This window comes from Cnephaeus nilssonii (assembly GCF_951640355.1).
Source record: "Cnephaeus nilssonii genome assembly, chromosome: 19".
Taxonomy (NCBI): Eukaryota; Metazoa; Chordata; class Mammalia; order Chiroptera; family Vespertilionidae; genus Cnephaeus; species Cnephaeus nilssonii.
The window spans coordinates 51,622,439-51,628,738 of NC_137090.1; the positions used below are offsets into that span (position 1 = coordinate 51,622,439).

The following is a 6,300-nucleotide window of genomic DNA, read 5'->3' on the forward strand; positions in this document are numbered from 1 at the left end:
CGCCCGCCCGGCCTCCCTGCTGCCGCCCTCTCGCTCATCTCGGTGGCCAGGGTTAGGGGCTGGGGCCCGGGAGCCCGCAGGTAGCGCCGGGCGGGGCGGGGCGGGGCGGGGCGCGCGGCGTGGGGAGCGTGCCCGGCCGGCCTGGGATCGGATAACAGCGGGCGGGGGAGGAGGCGCGCCGCCCGCTTTCACAGCCGAACGGAGGGACGGACTGTAGCCGCGCCGGCCGGAGCGAGCGCCCTGCGCCCCGGGGCGCCGTGCAGGCGCGCGTCCCCGACCCATGGCTGACCCCGAGCGATCCGCGCTCGGAGCCGACGCGCCCCTCGGCCCGGAGTGCCCCTGGGCGCTGCCCTGAGCGGCGGCGGCGATGCGGCCAGCGCGGCGGCGGCCGGGGCTGGCGACGGCCGCGAGGAGCTCGGAGGACGCGGAGCGCGCCGCGCCCCGGACACTCGCCGAGGTAAGTGCGAGGCCACCCGCGCGCGGCCCCCGGGGGCCTGGCGTCCGCTCCGCGCAGGCCCTCTCGGGCTCGGGGCGAGCGCGAGGCGGTGGGGCCACAGGGAAGCGGTGGGAGAGGTTGGGGAACCACCGGAGGCAACGCTGACTGCAGGCTGGCCGGCTCCCGCCATGGCTCCCGCTGCTACGCCACCGGGAACTTTGCTCCCTGCTCAGCTCCATCCGGGGAGCGGGAGCGCCGGGAAACTTTGAGGCGCTCTCGGTCCCTGGCAGACTTGCGCGAGGGGCTCGGGAGGCACTTGCGTGTGTTGCCTGACCTTCCCGCGGACCCCGGGATCAGGGTTGGGGGGCGGGGATGGGGTCGCAGTCCATGCGCGGCCCTGAGAAAGCTTCCCCCTCCCCCGGCACAAGAGCTTCGGTCCTCGGTCCTCGGAGTCGCTTCTCCTTCTCACTCTCTGCGCTAACGGAGTGAACACATTCTGGAAACGGTGTTCTCTGCTGGCGAGCGAGCCGACGACTCCAGCCAAAGCTGCTTGCTTTTAGATGGGCCTTGCCCACGGAGAGGACGGCCCCGCCGCCCAGAGCCCCTGGGTTTCAGGCCAGACTCCCCGCCAAGTGCCCCCGCCCCTCTGATTGGGGGGGGGGGCGTTCAGATGGAAGGTGCTGGGCCATGTGGATACTTTAAACCTGCGCAGGGAATGGGGGTCACAAGGAAGTGTTTCTGTGGAGGAGGTCTTCGTTCTAGGAGGTTCCTCTGCCTCTCAACAGCCTGGACTTGCGGGACCAGGGCCACCTGCCCCCTTTCCTAGGGGCTGGCCCGCCTGTGCTGTCTGTCTGTGACCGTTTCTCCTGCCGCTCCCTGTGCTCAGGTGCGAGCCCTGGGACAAAGCGCTGGGGACTCTGCCCTCCAGACCCAAACCCTGAAACCCGGTTCTCAGGCTCCGTCTCCCCAGAGGCAGAGGCAGCCCTGCCGCTGAGACCGCAGCCTCTGGCCGCCCTGCCCCAACCCCAGCCTCACGCGGGCCAGGCTGCGCCAGCCCTGGACTGTGCCATGCGGTACAGAGGGTCAGGTAGGGACCCCAGCCCTGGATGCTGCCGGGGGGGGGGGCTTAGAGTAGAAGATCCCCCCATGTCCCCCCCTTACCCCCCCATTCTGACTCTTGGGAGCGTTCTCAGCAGAGGCTGGCAGCTCCGTGAGGGGCACCTTGGAAGGACTCCCATCAGTGTTAGAAGCTCCTGAGGGACAGCAGGTGCAGGGGCGGGGCGTGCTGAGCACACCTAGGGACAAGAGGGGGCTCCGGGTGCTGGACAGCAGGGGCCCCGGTGCATCGCCGAGTGTACACCGTGGCACTCTTAGTGATGGGTGCCGGCACGGACCTGGCAGACATGAACTCTGGGTCCCTGACGCTTCTTTGTCCCCCTCTCCAGGCGAGAGGACAGCCGAAGGGATGGCCCTTCTCTGGGGGCAGGGGCCAGAGCCCGAGCTTGTCAGCCTGTCCCCAGGACGCTGCCCCCATGCCCAGCTGTCATGTCAGACCCCCACGGGGGTGCCTGGTGAGAGGGCCCTCCCGAGCTGTGCTGTGCCGGAGAGGGGCAGGGTCCGCTGACAGCCACACAGCACGTCAGGGGGTGAGCAGAGCCTCCACCGACTTCTCCGCGGCCACGCTTCCTGTCCCGGCCCGTGGTCCCCCTGGCCACGCTTCCTGTCCCGGGCCGTGGTCCCCCTGGCCACGCTTCCTGTCCCGGGCCGTGGTCCCCCTGGCCACGCTTCCTGTCCCGGGCCGTGGTCCCCCTGGCCACGCTTCCTGTCCCGGCCCGTGGTCCCCCTGGCCACGCTTCCTGTCCCGGGCCGTGGTCCCCCTGGCCACGCTTCCTGTCCCGGGCCGTGGTCCCCCTGGCCACGCTTCCTGTCCCGGGCCCGTGGTCCCCCTGGCCACGCTTCCTGTCCCGGGCCCGTGGTCCCCCTGGCCACGCTTCCTGTCCCGGGCCCGTGGTCCCCCTGGCCACGCTTCCTGTCCCGGCCCGTGGTCCCCCTGGCTGAGGGCGCCGCACTCCAGTCTAATTCCCAGCGGCCTGCTGGTGCAGAGGGCGGCTCGCTCTGTGGTACAGACAGGGGGTGTGAGCGCTGGGGGGGACTGGTGCTCTGCCAGGGACAGAGCTGAATGCTCCCCCTGCCCAGATACCCCACAGGTGCATCCGTGTGCCACCAGCACAGCGTGGCATACCCTCCTGCCACCCCTCACCCGGGGCTGGGCCCACACAAGCCCTGGTGTCTGCTCGCCATCCTGGCTCCCAGGTGCTGCGGGCCCGGGGCGCCGTGAAGGCCTGGCACGCAGCAGGTGCTCGGAAAGCGTTGGTCAGGGTCTGGGCTGCTTTCTCTGGCCACAGGGACCTCGTGGCCTTGCTGTGCTGGCGTGCGCGTGGCTGGTTGGCATTCTGATGCCCGTGGCCCAGCACAGCGTGCGCCTACAGAGGTGCTTCACACATGATGATGGGTACACAGAGACCGCCCTGCCCCAGGACCCGGTGTTTGGGAGGAGCCTTCTGAGGCGAGCGAGGCCTGCGGTGTGCCTGTGGCTGAGTCACTTCTCCTCTTGGGCCTTAGCTCATCGTCTGCCAAGTGGGATTGAGGACCCGCTGGGAGGCGGCTGGGAGCCCCCAGGATGGGAGAGGAGGGCCGCGAGCCCCTCTGGCCTTTGAGCAGGGGTCTCAGTGGAAACGGGCTGTGGAAAGGGGGCTCCGTGAAGGAGGGGGAGCCTTGGGAATCTGTCCTCCATCCCAGCTTTCCCCGCCCCTGGTCCAGCCCCCTAGCTGGCTTTCGGCTCTGCAGCACTGGGTGCGGGTCCATTGTGGCCACGGGGAGCCCTGTCCCAGGGCCTCAGAGCAGGCCTTCGGGAGCCTCTCCCCGTGGCCTGGACGGGCTCTCCCTCCCCGTGGGCAGCTGAAGCCCCCTCCTCCCCTTCCCTGGGTCTGGGCCTCCGTAGGACTGAGGCTTGGCGGGGGCCAGGGCGCAACAAATAAAGCCGCCAGAGCGGGGCTCCTGGCAGGCCCCCGAGTGGTCACTGCAGCCCCCAGTGCGCTGCATGCGCTGTGTGTGCTGTCGTCTCGGGACAGCCCTGGGCTCAGGACCCTCCCAGGGCTCCTCTCGCTCCGAACAAAGCCACCCTCCTCGCCATGGTCCCGGCCCTGCAGCCTGGTCCTCAGTACAGCCCCACGCCCACCCGCCCTCCTCCCCGTGGGCTGCTCCCCGGGGCCTGTGCACGCGCTGCCTCCTTTGCCTGGAATCTTCCCCAGATTTCCGCACAGCCCCCGCCACCACGCTCAGGTCTTGCCCAAATGTCGCCTCCTCCAGAAGGCTTTCCTGGATAGCACCATGGCCTCCCTTCCCTACGTCCCGCTCCTGTATTTTTCTTCTCGTTTTTAAAAAATTGTTGTTGAATTGATTGGGGGTGACAATGGTTAATAAGATTACATAACTTTCAGGTGTACAATTCTCAGTACATCATCCTTCCATACCCTCGTCGGCCTCCCCTCGTGCATTTGTCCCGTGGAGAGCGGAATGCCATCTGCCACCTCACGGGTCACGTGCTCCTCTTGCTTCCTGCCCGTCCCCTCTGAAACGCCCTCGAGGGCAGGGTGTTGGTCCGAGGTGCTCCCCGCTGATGCCCAGGGCCCAGGGGTGCCGCTGTGAGTGGGTGCTCAGTGCCCAGGCATGCTGCCCCACACGCTGAGTGCTCAGCAGCCAGAATGACTGTCCCATTCTGCAGATGAGAAAACTGAGCCTCAGAGAGGTGACATCAGTGTCCCAGAATTGTGGAGCTTGTCGGGGCAGAGCTGGTGTTGAGACTTTGTCCTGGGCCCTTGCCTGCCACCTGTCTGTGCCAGGGGAGGGTTGGCATCAGTTCAGGCCCCTCCTCTGTGCTGGCTGGCATCTGTGACCTTACTCGCTTCGAGCTCTGAGCCTGCGTGCAGCTTAGGTTGCCCCCCCGCCCCGCACCCCTGTGCGGGCAGGAGCTGTTCTCACTGCAGATTGGAGCAAACTGAGGCTCAGGGAGTCCCACTGCTCAGCTCTCATGGCTCCCCGCTTCCCGCTCGTGAATCTCTGAACCTCCCTGCAGTAACCTGTGTGTGTGTGTGCGGGGAGGAGGGAATAGCTGAGGGCGGGGGTGTCCCAGGGCCCAGTGTCTCCATTTCTTGCCCAGCTCAGCATCCCGGTGTCCGCTGGCCATTCGTGTCTGTGTCAGTGGGCTCACTCCCCTGTCCGGTCTCTGCACCGTGACGTCCAAGTGCAACGTTCTTTTTATGATTTGCCACATTTCACTCGAGCAGCTTCCCCCTCTGTTCTCTCTCGCCGCTGCCTGAGCCGCGTCGGGCTGCCTGAGCTCACAGGCTCCAGGGGCAGGGCCTTCGGACTGTGGGGGCCACAGGGGCTGGCCAGGTCCCTCAGGGTGCGACCCGGCAGGCTCACCTCGAGGCAGCTTCTGACTGTCCTCACCCCGTGAGGGGAGTCCTGGCGGTGGGGTGAGACATGGGATCCCCACTGAGGGAGGGGGCAGCCTGAGGCCCAGAGAGGGACGCCACAGCCAGACGTGGCTCAGCTCCTGAGCGCAGGACCCTCTGCCCCGAGCCTCCGGCCGCTGTGGGAGCCTGGCTTGGGAGCTGGGCTGGAGGAGGGAGTGTGTGAAGATGGGGAGGTGCTGAGCAGTGTGTGTGTGCACACGTGTGTGCATGTTTGCGTGTGTGTTGTGTGCGTAATGGAGAGGTCTCCAGGCCAAGGACAACGGAGGGCAGGGAGAGGTGTGTGTCCCCAGTCCCTGCCCGCCGCCCCCTCCTGCGGCTGCAGCCTGTGCCCTGAGTGGCGGCCCCAGGCCTGCGCTTCCCTGTCCCTTACGGCCGCCGCTGCCGGACCCTGGGGCCTGGTCTCAGGCCAAGTTCAGGCCAGATTTCTACTCAGACCTGTGGAGGCCCAAGGAGGCCCCTGCCCAGCACGTGGGGCCTGCCTGGGTGACGGCGGGCAGAGGCGGGGGGGGGGGGGGGGGGGGGGGGCTCCTGAGGTTCCCTAGGTGCTGGGACCTCGGGGCTGGTGGGGAGCCCACAAGTCGGCCTGTGGAAGGAGGGTGTGGAAGGGCCTGGGAACCCCCTAACCCCCCTCCCCTCCCCTCCCCTCCCCTCCCCTCCCCTCCCCTCCCCTCCCCCATTAGCAAGTGCCCTGCCCTGTGCCCGGGCTGGGGCGAGGTCTAGGCGGAGGGAGGAGAAGAGAAACGAGGAGGCGACGCGCAGGAGTGTGGAGGGCCCTGTCCTTTTGTCTCCGGAGTTTCAGCAGGGCTGCAGCTCCCAGCGAAGGAGGGAGAAAGCGCATTCCTCCTTTCAAACCCGGTCCCCCTCACCCCAGCCAGAGCGCCGTGTTCCTGAGGCGACCTCATTGGAGAACCTTCGGATGTCTGAGTGCCCACGCAGACGTGCGGACGTGGTCATAGCACCATGCCAGCACCCGCTGCCATCCTGCCCCACAGGCTCCTCCGCACCCGCGGCTCCTGCGGTGCCAGCGCCCTAGGCGAGGGGTCCGGCCTGTCCGTCACAGGCGTTGGGTCGGGGCTGCGTCAGCCTGTCAGCCATGGAGCCACCCAGTGCACGGGTCAGGGGTCTTTGGGTCGTGAGGTGTAGCCTCTGGAGTTGCTCATCTTAGCCCGGGAGAGGTGCTGAGTCGCCGCCACTTCCTCAGACCCCCCTGGGGCTTTGGGAGGGTCCAGACTCCTGGCTCCAGCCCCAGAAATCCTGGTGTGGCAGGTCTGGGACAGCCGGGAGCCTGTCCTTCCGCCTCCCCGCAGCTCGGCCGGCCCAGCCCCT

At 67.9% G+C, this 6,300-nt stretch overlaps 1 protein-coding gene across 2 annotated transcripts in view; it reads left to right on the forward strand.

Moving 5' to 3' along the window:
- Positions 1–228: 228 nt before the first annotated feature.
- Positions 229–6,300, forward strand: part of KCNJ12 (potassium inwardly rectifying channel subfamily J member 12) — a 37,409-nt gene continuing 31,337 nt past the window's right edge. Inside the window, exon 1 of one of the 2 annotated variants that reach the window (XM_079798158.1) lies at positions 229–457. The gene's annotated coding sequence lies outside the window, so the exon portion shown is untranslated. The remainder of the gene's footprint in view (positions 458–6,300) is intronic. The other variant, XM_079798157.1, reaches the window with a different exon arrangement.